Consider the following 13,528-nt stretch of genomic DNA (forward strand, 5'->3'; position numbering starts at 1 on the left):
AAAGGGACTGGCTAATCCGTGGCCCAGAAACTCACTTTGGCATTTGAAAAATGGCCTGGGATTTAGTAGGGTCACTGCGAGGTTTCACCTGAGACTCATCACATGACACATCATGCTTGTATCTGTTTCTTCAGCAAATTGGGATTTTATTATTTTTAAAGTCTCCACATCTGTAGACAAAATGTACCATATAAATACTGCCTTTCATCTTGCATACAAGTGCATGAAGATAAGTGATATTTATGATTTTAAGTTGTTTATTGTAAAATAATTTACAAATATCTTGCTGTCTTCAGTAATTAAAACAATGGAGGAACAGTTTCTTCTGACAAAGACAACAGTAAGCTAAAAACAAAATCAGCTGGCTGAATTTTCCTTCTTTACCCCTTGTCTGAGGATGGAACTTGATTTTCATTAATCCAGAGCTACAGCACCAAAGATAATTTCAGTCAACTCTTTTGTGATGACAGCTTGGCAGGTACAGTTGAATGTCAATGTGAATTTGTCAATCATCTCAGAAGCATTCTTGCTGGTGTTGTCCATGGCTATCATCCTGGCACTCTGCTCACTAGTTGTGGACTCCTTCAGAGAGTAGTAGATGCTGTTGGCCAGATTGTATTCCTGGTAATTTTGCAGCACATCAGCATCAATATTATAGTAGATACTCATGCTCTCGGCACTTGCAATGGTATTAAGCGAAAAGATGGGCTTTTCTTCAGTCTTATACGAGATGACAGACCTGAATTGATTAAAGATGATGGAGCCTTCATCAAATTCATATCCAGAATTTAGTAATTCAAGGGCAATGACTGACACATCTCCACAAGTAGGGGGCTTTCTTCTCACTTCTTTTAATGCCACCAGAAACTGGTCAGAATGCATCCTATAAAGTATGCCCCTGATTTTGTCACCAATTCCAAAAAGCATAACTTCTTTCCCAGCTGCTGTTAGTGTAGCAACCTCGCTTTTCATCTGTTTAGCAATGGAGGAATGAATAGCGCCACACAGTCCTCGATCTGAGGATGCACCAATAAGGAGGTGTTTCTTGTTGTCTTCAGGCACCTTGATACCAGCTTTTTCTCCAGAGCCAAAGATCCCAATCCATATATTCAAGCTGGTTTCAGCTCTCTCTCAGCTCGGACGTATTTTGCTGCTGCTACCATTTGCATAGACTTGGTAATTTTCTGGATGTTTTTGATGGACTTTAGTCGCCTGGTAACATCTTTCAAAGTTGCCATATTTCGAACTTGAATCCATTGTGGCTGCAAGGTCCAGGCCAACAGCCCAGTGATGCCCACGTGAGAGAACACGGTAGCCGCAGCCCTGCTGAAAGTCGGTGATATTTATGAACTTAAAAAATTATTTTCCGGCCAGGCACGGTGGCTCATGCCTGTAATCCCAGTACTTTGGGAGGCCGAAGTGGGGGGATCACCTGAGGTTGGGAGTTCAAGACCAGCCTGACCAACATGGAGAAACCACATCTCTGCTAAAAAAATACAAAATTAACCGGGTGTGGTGGCGCATGCCTGTAATCCCAGCTACTCAGGAGGCTGAGGCAGGAGAATCACTTGAACCCAGGAGGCAGAGGTTGTGGTGAGCTGGGATCATGCCATTGCACTCCAGCCTGGGCGATAGAGCGAGACTCTGTCTCAAAAAAAAAAAAAAAAAAAATTCCAAATTTCCTGAATAAAAATGGTTTGAGAAAACTACATTTTCCAGGATATACTGAAGGATCCCCCAAAGGAAAACAAAGGCATCCACTTTTGTACATTCATATCTTTTCATTGCTCTTTGAAATAATCAGAATGTCAGGACTTTGGCATTTCTAAGGGAACACTCTCAGGTATTCTAACCCGATAGTTTTCATTCCTCCCTATTCTTTGTAATAGTTTATACTCTATAAAAGATAAGCTTTTCTCTCACTATCAACTTTTCTTTCCACTTGATAAACAATGATGCTTTTCAATGGGTTCTGAAAGCAACTAAAATTAACCTAGATCAATTTCAGTGACTTCCTTATTTATACACCAACCTTCTTAACAATATCCTCAAAAACATCATCCAACAGAGCTCATCTATTCACCTCTGTCTTGAGCATCTTCTCTATGAACAGTAGCTCTTTTTCAATTGCTTGGTAACACTAGGAAGACTTGAGTTTTCTCTTGGCGATAAGAAAAAAAAACACATTCCTGTTTTGATTCTGTTATTCTGAATAAAATTAAAACTAGAAAGCAAACATTTAAAAATTGACACGATTTTCTCTTTCTTGCATATGCTGTAGTTCTCACCCTAAAATGAAGTGTTGCATATGATTTCTGATATTCCAAGTTTTCCAAAATTACATGCTGTGGTGTTATAATAATAGCCTTTTTCAGTGGAGCACCTAATACACTGACTTTTGGGTAAAGCACACTACTCAGGGAAAGTTAGCCACACAACATTTAGCCAATGATATTAACCACTGACAACCATGCAATGTTGGACACTGATATCCAAGGCATAAGTGGCTGGGATGCCCACTGAAAGTCACTTGCTAACACTTCTGCCAACTGCAGTAAGTTCAAAGGAAGCTCTTCTTTTCTTAAAACACTACCACAAAGTCTCTTACTTTTTGAATATTCAAGATTCAGAGCATAAAGGAAAATTGATAAGGGAAGAAAGGAGAAAGACATAGCTAAGGAGACAGAATTTGAAGAAGGTGCAGGATCAAGATCCTCAGTTGAGGTGAAAGATCCTTTGTAGACAAGTGAAGGACAAGGGTGGAAAGAAAATTTAGCCATTTTTCACCCTCTTACCATTTGGGTTGGGGAGACAAAGGGTTGTTCCTCATCTTGATTTGTACAAGACCTTATAAATTAACGAAGTCTGCCGTAGAAAAGTTTTAAAATTTTTGTTACCAAATTTATCCATCATTTCTTTCTAATGGCTTCCAGGCTTGCATTGTTTAGGAAGGCTGGGCTCATTTCATTAATTCCACTGTTATAAATAAATTTACACATATTTTATTCTAGTAGTGTCATTGTTTGATTTTAAAATATTTTAGTATTTGCTCCATTTTGAGTTTATTTTATGAAAGTTGTAAAGTATGGCAAACATCTTTCTTGATGTAATTTTATTTCAATGCAAATCTCACGCAATGTACACTTGGATCAATCAACTGATCTTTGGCCATTTACTAAAGACCTACTACATGCCAAGCCAACGAGGGATCCAAAAGAAATATAAGACATGGCAGTTGATTTCAAAGAACTTACCCTATAGTTGGGGGGAAACGACTAATACCCTGAGACAATTCCAGAACCAGACAGTGTATAATTAAGTACTAAATACTGTGGTACTGCCTAAAATTGCTGTGAAAGCTCAGAGGAAAGAGAGATCCACCTGGGCTGAAGTTGTCAGGGGAGACTTTGTAGACAAGTTGGAACTTGAATTGAATACGTATTTCTCCAAATACTAAAACAGAAAGCAACATGCTGTGTGTATGTGTCCGTGAGTGTGTGTAGTTCAGGAGGACGCCTGCTTTTCACAAAGCAACCTATCTACACAGACTAAATAGGATTTAGATATTTACTTGCAGATTTGAGACAGGATTTTAGAGCAAGAAGTGGCAGAGTAGCGACTATGGCAGTAAGAAAGACGTGCCCTGGAGAGGAGTGTTTGCCTGTGAGTCTTACTGCCCTGGCATCTGCTAGATCCTCCCATTCCCTCTGCAAAGTACCCCTGAGGTTTCACCTACCCTGATGCTGCCAGAGAGTTCTGTCCAGTGTCGACAGGCATCCCCTCAATGGCTCTTTTCATGAGCAACCGGCTGAGACCTCTCTTCTTGCACTATTTGAGTCACTACCACTCAAACTCTTAACCAGCCCAAACATCCTCAGGTAAGTGATAAACAGAGAATATCACCACAGGATATCACTTCTACAAGTCTGTACTGCTGGTTCAAATATTGCAGAAAGCAGAGGAGGGAGGGATGGGTGGTATTTACCTACACATTTCAAAAGCCTTAAGTTTTTACATATCTTTTGATTTAATCATTCAACTGCTAGGAATTTCTTATTTATTTATCTACTTATTTAATAAAAATACATATTGTTTATTATATGGCAGGTACCGCTTTAAATATTTTTTAAATTTACTTATTTAATCTTCATAACAATCCCATGAGTTGGGCACTATTATTATCCTCATTTTATAGTTGAGGAAAATGATGCACAGAGAGGTCAAGTAAGTTACATATGGTCACCAGCTAGTACATGGCAGAGCCAGTATTTAAACCCTTACAGTCTGACTTCTGAAGTCAGGCAGACTCTGAAGTCTACTTCTACCTTAGAGGTAACCATACATTATACCGCTTAACCAGTCGTCACGGATGAACAGAAAGATTTTGAGACAGGCTGTTCCTTCAATACAAATGCATTAATGTCTCCTGTGTGCCAAGCGCAGCCTTTGTTCCCCTGGAACAAGTGACTTAGGCACTGATTTTCACACTGAGGGTAAAAGCTCATCTGTGGATCATGAAATAAATTTAGTAGATTGTGACCAGAAAAAAATTTTAATGATATTGAAATGAACAGAAATCACCAGAAAGTGAGTTTTGTTTCATGACTTTTTTTCCACTTATATGTGTGTCACATGCGTATGTCAGATACACAGGTGAGTGCTGGGTCACAGATTACTACGTACTTCTTATCCTGAGCTGCAGTCAGAAAGGGTAAAAGTCATGAGTCTAACAGAAGAGACAAATATTAGATAAGTAATTAAGCCTAGACAACATAGTAAGGCCATATCTCTAAAAAAATATGAAAGGAAACAATTAGCTGGACATGGTGGTACAGACCTGTAGTCCCAGCTACTCAGGAGGCTGAGACAGGAGGATTGCTTGAGCCCAGGAGTTTGAAGTTGCAGTGAGCTATGATCATGCAACTGCAATCCAGCCTGGATGACAGAAAAAGACCCTGTCTGTAAAAAAAAAAATTTTTTAATTAAATAAATAAATAATATAATTGCATCAAGTAGTTTTTTAAAAAATTGCCAAAATTGTCTAAATATAGATTATTAAATAAATTATGGTACAGCAATATAATGGAATTCTATCCAGAAACTAAAATTACATTGTAGATAAGCAGTAACATGGAAACATGTGCAAGATATATAGATAATAAGAAAAGTCAGATTATAAAACATGTTAAAAAATACATACACATTTGCATGAAAAAGGACTAAAAAGGATAGTCATCAAGATATTCCTAGCTGTGGAAATTATATGAAAAATATTTTCTTCTTTTGTTTTTCTGCATTTTCTAAAATGAACATAATTACTTTTATAAGAGATATTTTATATACAATAAGATATATTCTTATATATGATATATATTAAGGATTAGTATCAACAGTTAAATAACGGTTGCAAGCAATAATAATATTAAAATATTAAATGATTATTACTAATTAAAATGTTCAAATATATAAATATAATAAACCTGTAAAATATATTAAAATAATAACACTAATTAAATTAAATTAAATAATTAAATAATGTTAGAAAGGACAAGCTATTCAATAAAAAAATGGGCAAAGGATGGCAGCAAATAATTCCCATCCTTTGGAAGAGGATGGAAGAGGAAACTTTCTGCCAAATAAACACACCAAGTGATGCTCAACCACTATCAGATGCAAATTAAAACAACAGATGCAGAGATTTTAGAATATTGCTTTGATCAGTTTCACAAACTGCTAACCCTGCCCTAGAAAGACAATTTTAAGAAAGTCCATTATATGACAATCTAGAATTTTAGAATGGAAATAATGAGTATTCACCTTACAAAGCAATAGGTTCACTCTACATATCACATATCAAACTGGCCCAGGGCACTTAATATGTGCTTTTATATATGCCTCAACTTCCAAAGGCCAAGAGACTGAAACACTGGTATTGATGAGCAGCTCTACAATATCACAAAATAAGTAATCAAATGAGGTACAAAGGCTTCTCTGAAAAATACAAAAAAATTTTAAATTTTATAAAGATTAAATAAGTAAACTTTAAAAATCTTTAAAGCAGTACCTACCATATAAGCAATACATGTTTTTATTAAATAGATAAATAAATAAATAAATAAATAAATAAGAAATTCCTAGAAGTTGAATTTTTCCTATCTTAAATTTTAAATTTTAGATAGGAAAATAGCGTGTATAGACGTAACTGACACTTTTTCAGTGCTCTCTCTACACACACACACACACATACCCACAGACACACACACGTACTATATTAACCTCTTAGTATACATTATCTCATTTAATCCCTACAATAACTTTATGAGTTGTAGTTATTACTTTAGCCCCATTTTTACTACAAGACAACTGAGGCTACAAGAGGTTAAGTAATGTGTCCCACAAACAGGGTAGAAGAGAAAGGATTTGAGCCCAGATCTCAATGCCTCCACAGTGCACAATCTCAGCCATGTGGGTCGTTACACACATATTGATATCTGGCAGTTAGTTGTGCCTGATGCTAATTAGAATGTAGTTTTTGGGGTCAGAAGGTTTTAAAAACAGGTCTGGGAATTATTGGCACTGGATATAGATTCTCTCGTTTCCAAGTGATGACTTTCTTAGAGTACACATTCATAATGAATACGGTTATGAGTGGATTTTTCCCTGGTGAAAATTTAAACTTCATAAAAAAGTGTGTCTTGTTCTGGAGAGAATTTTTGCAAGTGTGCATGATAACAAGGAAGATTATCATGGTCTTTTTCTATGCTGATATGATTTAAATAAAAGAAGACCAAAATCATTGTCTTAGGCTCTTTCTGTAACATTATAAAATATGGTTATAATATATTTGGCCTGCAGACTTTATTATTATGTGTTAAACCATAGTCATCAGAGTTTTAACAATAAGAATAATAATGAAAATAACAATAGTATTAATAACAATAATCCACTAAGAAAATTATAAATGATAACCAAGTGTAAAAGCTGCCTATTGGAAATAGATACTTGTGAATGGAAGATGAACTTCAAGTTTTTAATTTTATTGTTTCTGGGAGATAGGGTCTATCTCTGCAGGACCTGACAACTGGAAAATATGAATCACTTGGAATGGAACACAAGCCATAATTGTCATTCTCGATGGTTTCCAGTAGTAATGGTACTAGCACTTGTGTTAACTATACCATTTTAGCAGTGGCTATTAGTTGCATTAGTGGTAGCGATGACGATTGTGTTTTATTTCAACAGTTGGCCAACATCTTTCATGGGTACTCATTTGTCTGAGATTCCCTTGTTTCTCCTATCCTCATTTTCTCTTTGCCCTGATTCCTTCATTTTTATATTTTATCCATTTTACAAACCACCTAAAATAATTTAGGAAATAAGATCAAAATAAGTACACGCATAAAGAGCCAAAGGTTCTCATCTCATAAGTCAGGGTTAATTTTTCTCCCTTTAGACACAGAGGTCCAGGATAAATGGCTTGGCTAATGGCTTATAAGTGGCTCCTGAGTGGGAGTTGAGGATTAAGGTCTCAGGTGCTGACATGATGACACTAGACCACTTCTTTGTATTGGCAGAAAATTGAGCACAATTGCCCTTACTTCCTAATTTATTCTTCCGTAGTATAAAGTTGCAGCCATTTCTAATCAAGCCTTGTAGACTGTGGTCATTGGAGAAAAACTGGAAGGGTGAACAGAGCAGAGGACGACTTTAGTGCGTGTTCTGTGTAGACAACTGTTTTTAACACAAAATCTCTTTTGTTTCATGTTTTTATATGAACTCCTGAAAGTAATGATTGCTCATGTTGCCTGTCAGGTTATAACACAGGGTTTTAAACACATACACACACATGTGCGTGCACACACACACACACAGACACACACAGGGAATATGCCATTACAACAGGTAATTAAGCAATTGTTAAATATATTTTCAGTGAATCTACCAGAGCAAATGAAATTTTAATAGACAATAACATAGCAACTAAATATGTAAATAAAATAAAATAAGGCAAATTACTAAAATATTTCCCCCCTCCCTCTGCCCAGTTTCATCAAACCCACTACTTATTGGGTACTGCATGGTTGAGGTAGAACCATGGTTTATGGCCATTGCTGGTGTCCCTGGGGCCAGAGCAATGAGTGGCAAAATGAAATAGAACCCCAATTAGTCCAGAATGTGGTTCTGATTCACTGTGCTCACCACCATGTTGGGATAGAAGTAAAGAGTAGGTACAGATCGCCTAAAGAAAAAAGGGGGTGTCTTTTTGTTCAGGGAAAAGGTGTAAGAAGAGCAAGAGCTGAGAGGCTGCCTTCAACACTGCTGCTGCTTCAGCTCATTTTTTATCTTTTCATCCCTCCCTCAGAGTTCTCAGAGCTGGAGCTCAAATTCAGGTCTAAGCTAATAGAGAGAGGGAAGGCAGGAGGTTAAACCAAACTGTTAACTGTGTCTCTTCAAAACTGACATTTAATACAGGGTGTAAATCACTAGGGGGGCCTGTTATTCCTTCAGGAATGCAATTACATAGGGTCAAATAAAACATGAAAGAAACCAACAAGTTTTAAAATGTAGTATGTTCTCAAAAGTAGGCAAGAAGGAATGTGAAGCAGTCCAAATATGCTAACACTCCCTGCTGTCCTATAGGAGAGGATTACAAGGAGAGGTTTCTGCTCTTTAATGATTATGTGGTTAAGCAGGAGTATGGGAGCACGTCACCCAACCCGACCACTTCACACTGGACTCTCAGCTTTCTGCAGATCCCTGCATTCATTCAACGAAGGTGTAGGCCCTGCTGCCTCGCCAATTACCATTACAGTCCTATTACCAGCACTGCCTCCACTTAACACTTTTCAAAATGTTTATATGTGAACACTGTGGGATTTTTGTCTTTCTGTTTTTCTCTTTCTTTTTTCCTCTTTTTTTTTTTTTGAGACAGAGTCTCGCTCTGTTGCCCAGGTTGGAATGCAGTGGTGTGATCTTGGCTCACTGCAACCTCCGCTTCCCGGGTTCAAGCGATTCTCCTGCCTCAACCTCCCGAGTAGCTGGGACTACATGCCACCACGCCCAGCTAATTTTTATATTTTCAGTAGAGACGGGGTTTCACCATGTTGGCCAGGCTGGTCTCAAACTCCTGACCTCAAGTGATCTGCCTGCCTTGGCCTCCCAAAGTGCTGGGATTACAGGCGTAAGCCACTGCGCCCAGCCCTGTTTTTCTCTTTCATACTAAAAACCAAAACACCAGCAGAATCCTTATTCTGTGACTTCGAAGATAGACAAAAATTTAATGTTGGACTTCTGCTAAAGGTTTTCCAGTGGTTATGGCTACCTGTATTTTGCATAGTGCTAATTTCTTCCATGGGGCAGGGTGGAGGGTGGGCTTATGTTGATATTTTGGGATGTGTCTGTTAACAGTTTGGAGTGTTTCAAACAACTGGATGCCTTAAAACCTTGGGTTTTTCAGTTTAACATCCTCATGAACTAGGGTGACCAACTCATCCCAGTTTGCCTGGGGCTCCCTGGATTTTAGCACTGAAAGTCCTACCTATGTGTAATCAATCATTTTTTTTTTAAGTCTTGCTTTTAAATGTACAACAACAGCATGGTAGAAACTGTGTATAGATTGTGTGAGGAGAGGAGATGGCTGGGAAGGGGCACTGGAGTTACAACTAAACTAATTATAAAAGAATTTGAACAAAACAGACAGGTCATCTGGGTTCAAATTCCTGTATAATCACTGATTTTTATAAGCTAGTTCTCACTTCTCCAAGAAAAATACAGTTTCAAATGAGTCATGTTTAAAACTTGATTTTTCTTATCTTTCTTACAAAATGAATCAAACTACACAGCCAACTTCTCAGAGTCTAATTCCAAAAGGTGTGGATCCTATCTGCTTTGGTTTAGTTGGCTGAATCTTAGGAGCCCCTTCCTGTACCTTTCTCCCTACACTCTCAACCAAGCAATGGTGGCCTGAGGCTGGTTCTTATGAATCCTCCCTCCAGGAGCTGCTGCAGAGGGTGAGCCAGGCCACCCCCTGCACACTGACTATGCTGTCACAATTGGGTATGTCTCTGAGGTGCACCATTTCCCAAGCTCATTCCTACATCAGCAATTATTCTACAGGCTCCCAGATCTTTCTAGAAATCCTTTGTCAACTCCATAAATTGCATGGCTACCCCAGCCCATGAGATACACCATTTTGATGGAAAGCTGAGTTATCAAAATCTTAGGGCTCAGTTCACCTCCTGAAAGCAGCAGAACTCTGAGGAGTCTGAAGATTAGAGGAAAACTAAGTTCACCTTACATATTTCTCTAAGTCCTTTGGCTTTTTACTTGAAGAATCCATATTCTGTTTTTGTGGTATTTCCCTTTCTGTATAAAGGATGCTGAGTGGTTTTATTTCACCAAAAATAACACAAAATAAAGCAAAAAGTAGTAATAATTCAAGTTTTCTCTCTTGACATGATTTATGCCTCTTTCCTTAGTGATTCCCCTTTACTGTGCTTAAAACTCATCTGTTCAGATCAGACATACTGTAAATATCAATCTTTAAACTTTGTCAAAGACAAGGAAATTGATGGTAGACAGCCAGAACAAATAAGGACTCAAAGACTAAAGGAAGAGACTTGGAAGGGTAGAAAGGTGCCTCCCTGCAATTTTCAAAGGAGCATGAGGTATGTGCTGGGGACAAGAACACGGCCTTGGGAAGCAAACAGATCTGGGTTTGAATTCCAGTCCAGGCACTTATTAACTAAGTGATCTAGGGCAAGATAGTTCATCTCTGCAAATTTCAGTTCCTTATCTGCCCCATGGGATAATTCTAGTTTTTAAATGCGCATAGGAAATGATATATGTAAAGCACCCCAAACATAGTAAATGTCTAATAAGTAGTAGCTATTATTACCAAGGTGATAGATTTAACAGGAAAAAGCGACCCCTGGCAACAACACCCCAGTGTGTTGCACGCCACAGCGCCCTCAGTGTTTTCACTGCTGGGTTTCTTCCCTAATGGACATCTCTAGGAACTCTGAGCTCTTAATCTCAGCCTTCCACCCACACTACCTAACTAGCCTCAGGCAAATTACTTATCTGACTCAATTGCTTCATCTGTAAAGAGGAGGATAATAATATTTACCTTCCTCAGAGGAATGTTGGGAGAATTAATGAATGCTTGCAAAGTACCCTGAGATGTACAGATGAAAGGCAGTATAGAATTGCAAAGTATTATTATAAATATTAGTGTTATTTTGACACATTTGCATGCCTGCATGGATGTGTGGGCAAATTTGCACCTGAGAGCATCGGATAAAAGTGTGTGACTTTCAAGTATCATCCTATGAGTAGCTCTGGCAGCCCATGGACATCTATGTCTGTGCAATTTATACACAGTACAACAGTCCCATAAATGAGAATTTGCCCAGAAAAAGAAACACTGCATTGGCTAACTGGTATAAAATCAACCATAGCCCATGATTAGGTCCTTTCCTTCTTTGGCAGTGCCATGATCCTTCCAGCTGCCCATAAGGATGAAGACCTGACTATGTGATCAGCTCCCTAAAAGCAGTGAAGTGTAATTCTTTATCTTTTGTTTTCATGTTTTTGTAGACAAGGTCTCGCTACTTTGTCCAGGCTGATCTCGAACTTCTGGCCTCAAGCAAACTTCCTACCTTAGACTCCCAAAGTTCTGGATTACAGGCATGAGACATCACATCCATTCTGAAGTATAATTCTTTCTCAGACTTCTTTATTTTTCAGCTGAAAAAAATGACCTTGAGCCTCAAAGAGTTTGTTCCCAAATGAACTATATCTACTTGCAAAGCACACAGCCGTAAAATCAGATTGCAAAGAAACACCTTCTCCAAAGTTGCAATTGCTCTCACAGCCATGTTCTCCCCCTCAGCATGGCCAAGTTTTGCCTCTTGCTGCTCTCCTCCTCTTCTCTGCTTCCTCTCATTTGTCCCCACTCCCACCAACTCACTCCCCTCCCCACTAAGTGGTATGAGGTATGATTACTACAACACCGTTCACTAAAATAGCACATCACATAACTCCCAGGAGACCCATTCTGTGGCCTGTGCTTTCAGGAATAGAAGAGTAAAAGCCAGTGGAAGTTACGCGCGGTAATTAGAAATCCCTCATGCCTCAGGACTGAGCCCTCAGCAGACATGCCTGCCTGTGTGATGACGTGGCCTCCTCCTCAGATTCCAGAAGAGTAGCATATGGGCATGAGCAAGACATATGTCTGATCTCCACTGCAAACTTTTGCATCCTGGCAAGAGACAGCAAGGCTTATTCCAGACCCCAATTCTCATTCCTGCTCCAGCCATCATAAACACCTGCTGACACCAATGAAGAACAAGCCTGTAATCTTCATAAAGGAACACTCTTGAACCCTAGAAACCAGGGAAAGTAATGAATGCTAGCTTTTAAACTGTCATACCTTCTGCTCCTGAGCTAGACTGGACACTGAGGAAGCAGGTGACTGCTTTTGAGGTATGCCTAGAGTGTACACAGGCCTCCCTGTTGCTAATATCTCCTTCCACTAGCTGAGCAGATGGCCTGAAGTCTCTATAACTTGTGGTTAAGACACTGTCTCTGCAAGGCCATATTTAGAATGGTAATATGCTACCTGAAAATCAACATTTTAATTCATTCCAGTGGTGTGCTGGAACTAGCTCACAGCAGCTCATGAGAGACAACCATGTTCATCTCTCCCCACCTCTATGGGGGAAAAAGTGTGCACCTTTACTGCACACTACCGATTAGCAATCACTTTCATCCATTATCACTTGATCACAGATGAGTGTATGCTATTAAGAAGGAATGAAGTCCAGGTTGGTTTTGAGGTTGGGAAGCGAATGAAAATATTGGGAGGCACGAAGATCTCCCTGGGAAGGAAGGTGAACATGGAGGGAAGAGGCCATTATTGCCAAGAATCTGGGAGCAGCCACAGGTACTGGGTGCCTTGGGGAGCAAGGACCAGGATGCCTGCTTCAAGGTTTTGCCAGAGATGGGCTAGCCTTGTGCGTTTTAGCAGCAAGTAGAGGATGCAGCAATCTTCATATTCCCTAGGATGTTAGGAGAAAAAAAAATTCTGGGTTTCAGGCCCTTTGTGGCCCTAGCGACCTGTATAATCTCTGTCTGAGCCTCAATTTCCTTCATTATAAAATGAAAACAACAGTACAGTTATCTCTTGGTATCTGCTGGGAATTGTTTCCAGGACTCATACTGATGCCAAAATCGGCAGATGCTCAAGTCCCTGATATATGATGGTGTAGTGTTTCCATAAAACCTATGCACATCTTCCTGTATACCTTAAATCATCTCTAGGTTACTATAATACCTAATACACTGTAAATGCTATGTAAAGAGTTGTTATGCCTTGTTTTTTTTGTATTATTTTTATTGCTGTAGTTGTGTTCAATATTTTCAATCTGTGCTTGGTTGGATCTGTGCATGAGGAACTCACGGATACAGAGGGCCAGCTGAACTAATGTAATAGGATTTTTGAAGGATTTGGGGAAATAATGTCTGT

At 38.9% G+C, this 13,528-nt stretch overlaps 1 pseudogene; it reads right to left on the reverse strand.

The window, feature by feature from the left end:
* Positions 1-291: 291 nt before the first annotated feature.
* LOC129012078 (ATP synthase subunit gamma, mitochondrial-like) lies at positions 292-1,304 on the reverse strand (annotated as a pseudogene).
* Between the last annotated feature and the right edge of the window lie 12,224 nt (positions 1,305-13,528).

This window comes from Pongo pygmaeus, chromosome 15, assembly GCF_028885625.2.
Source record: "Pongo pygmaeus isolate AG05252 chromosome 15, NHGRI_mPonPyg2-v2.0_pri, whole genome shotgun sequence".
Classification (NCBI taxonomy): domain Eukaryota; kingdom Metazoa; phylum Chordata; class Mammalia; order Primates; family Hominidae; genus Pongo; species Pongo pygmaeus.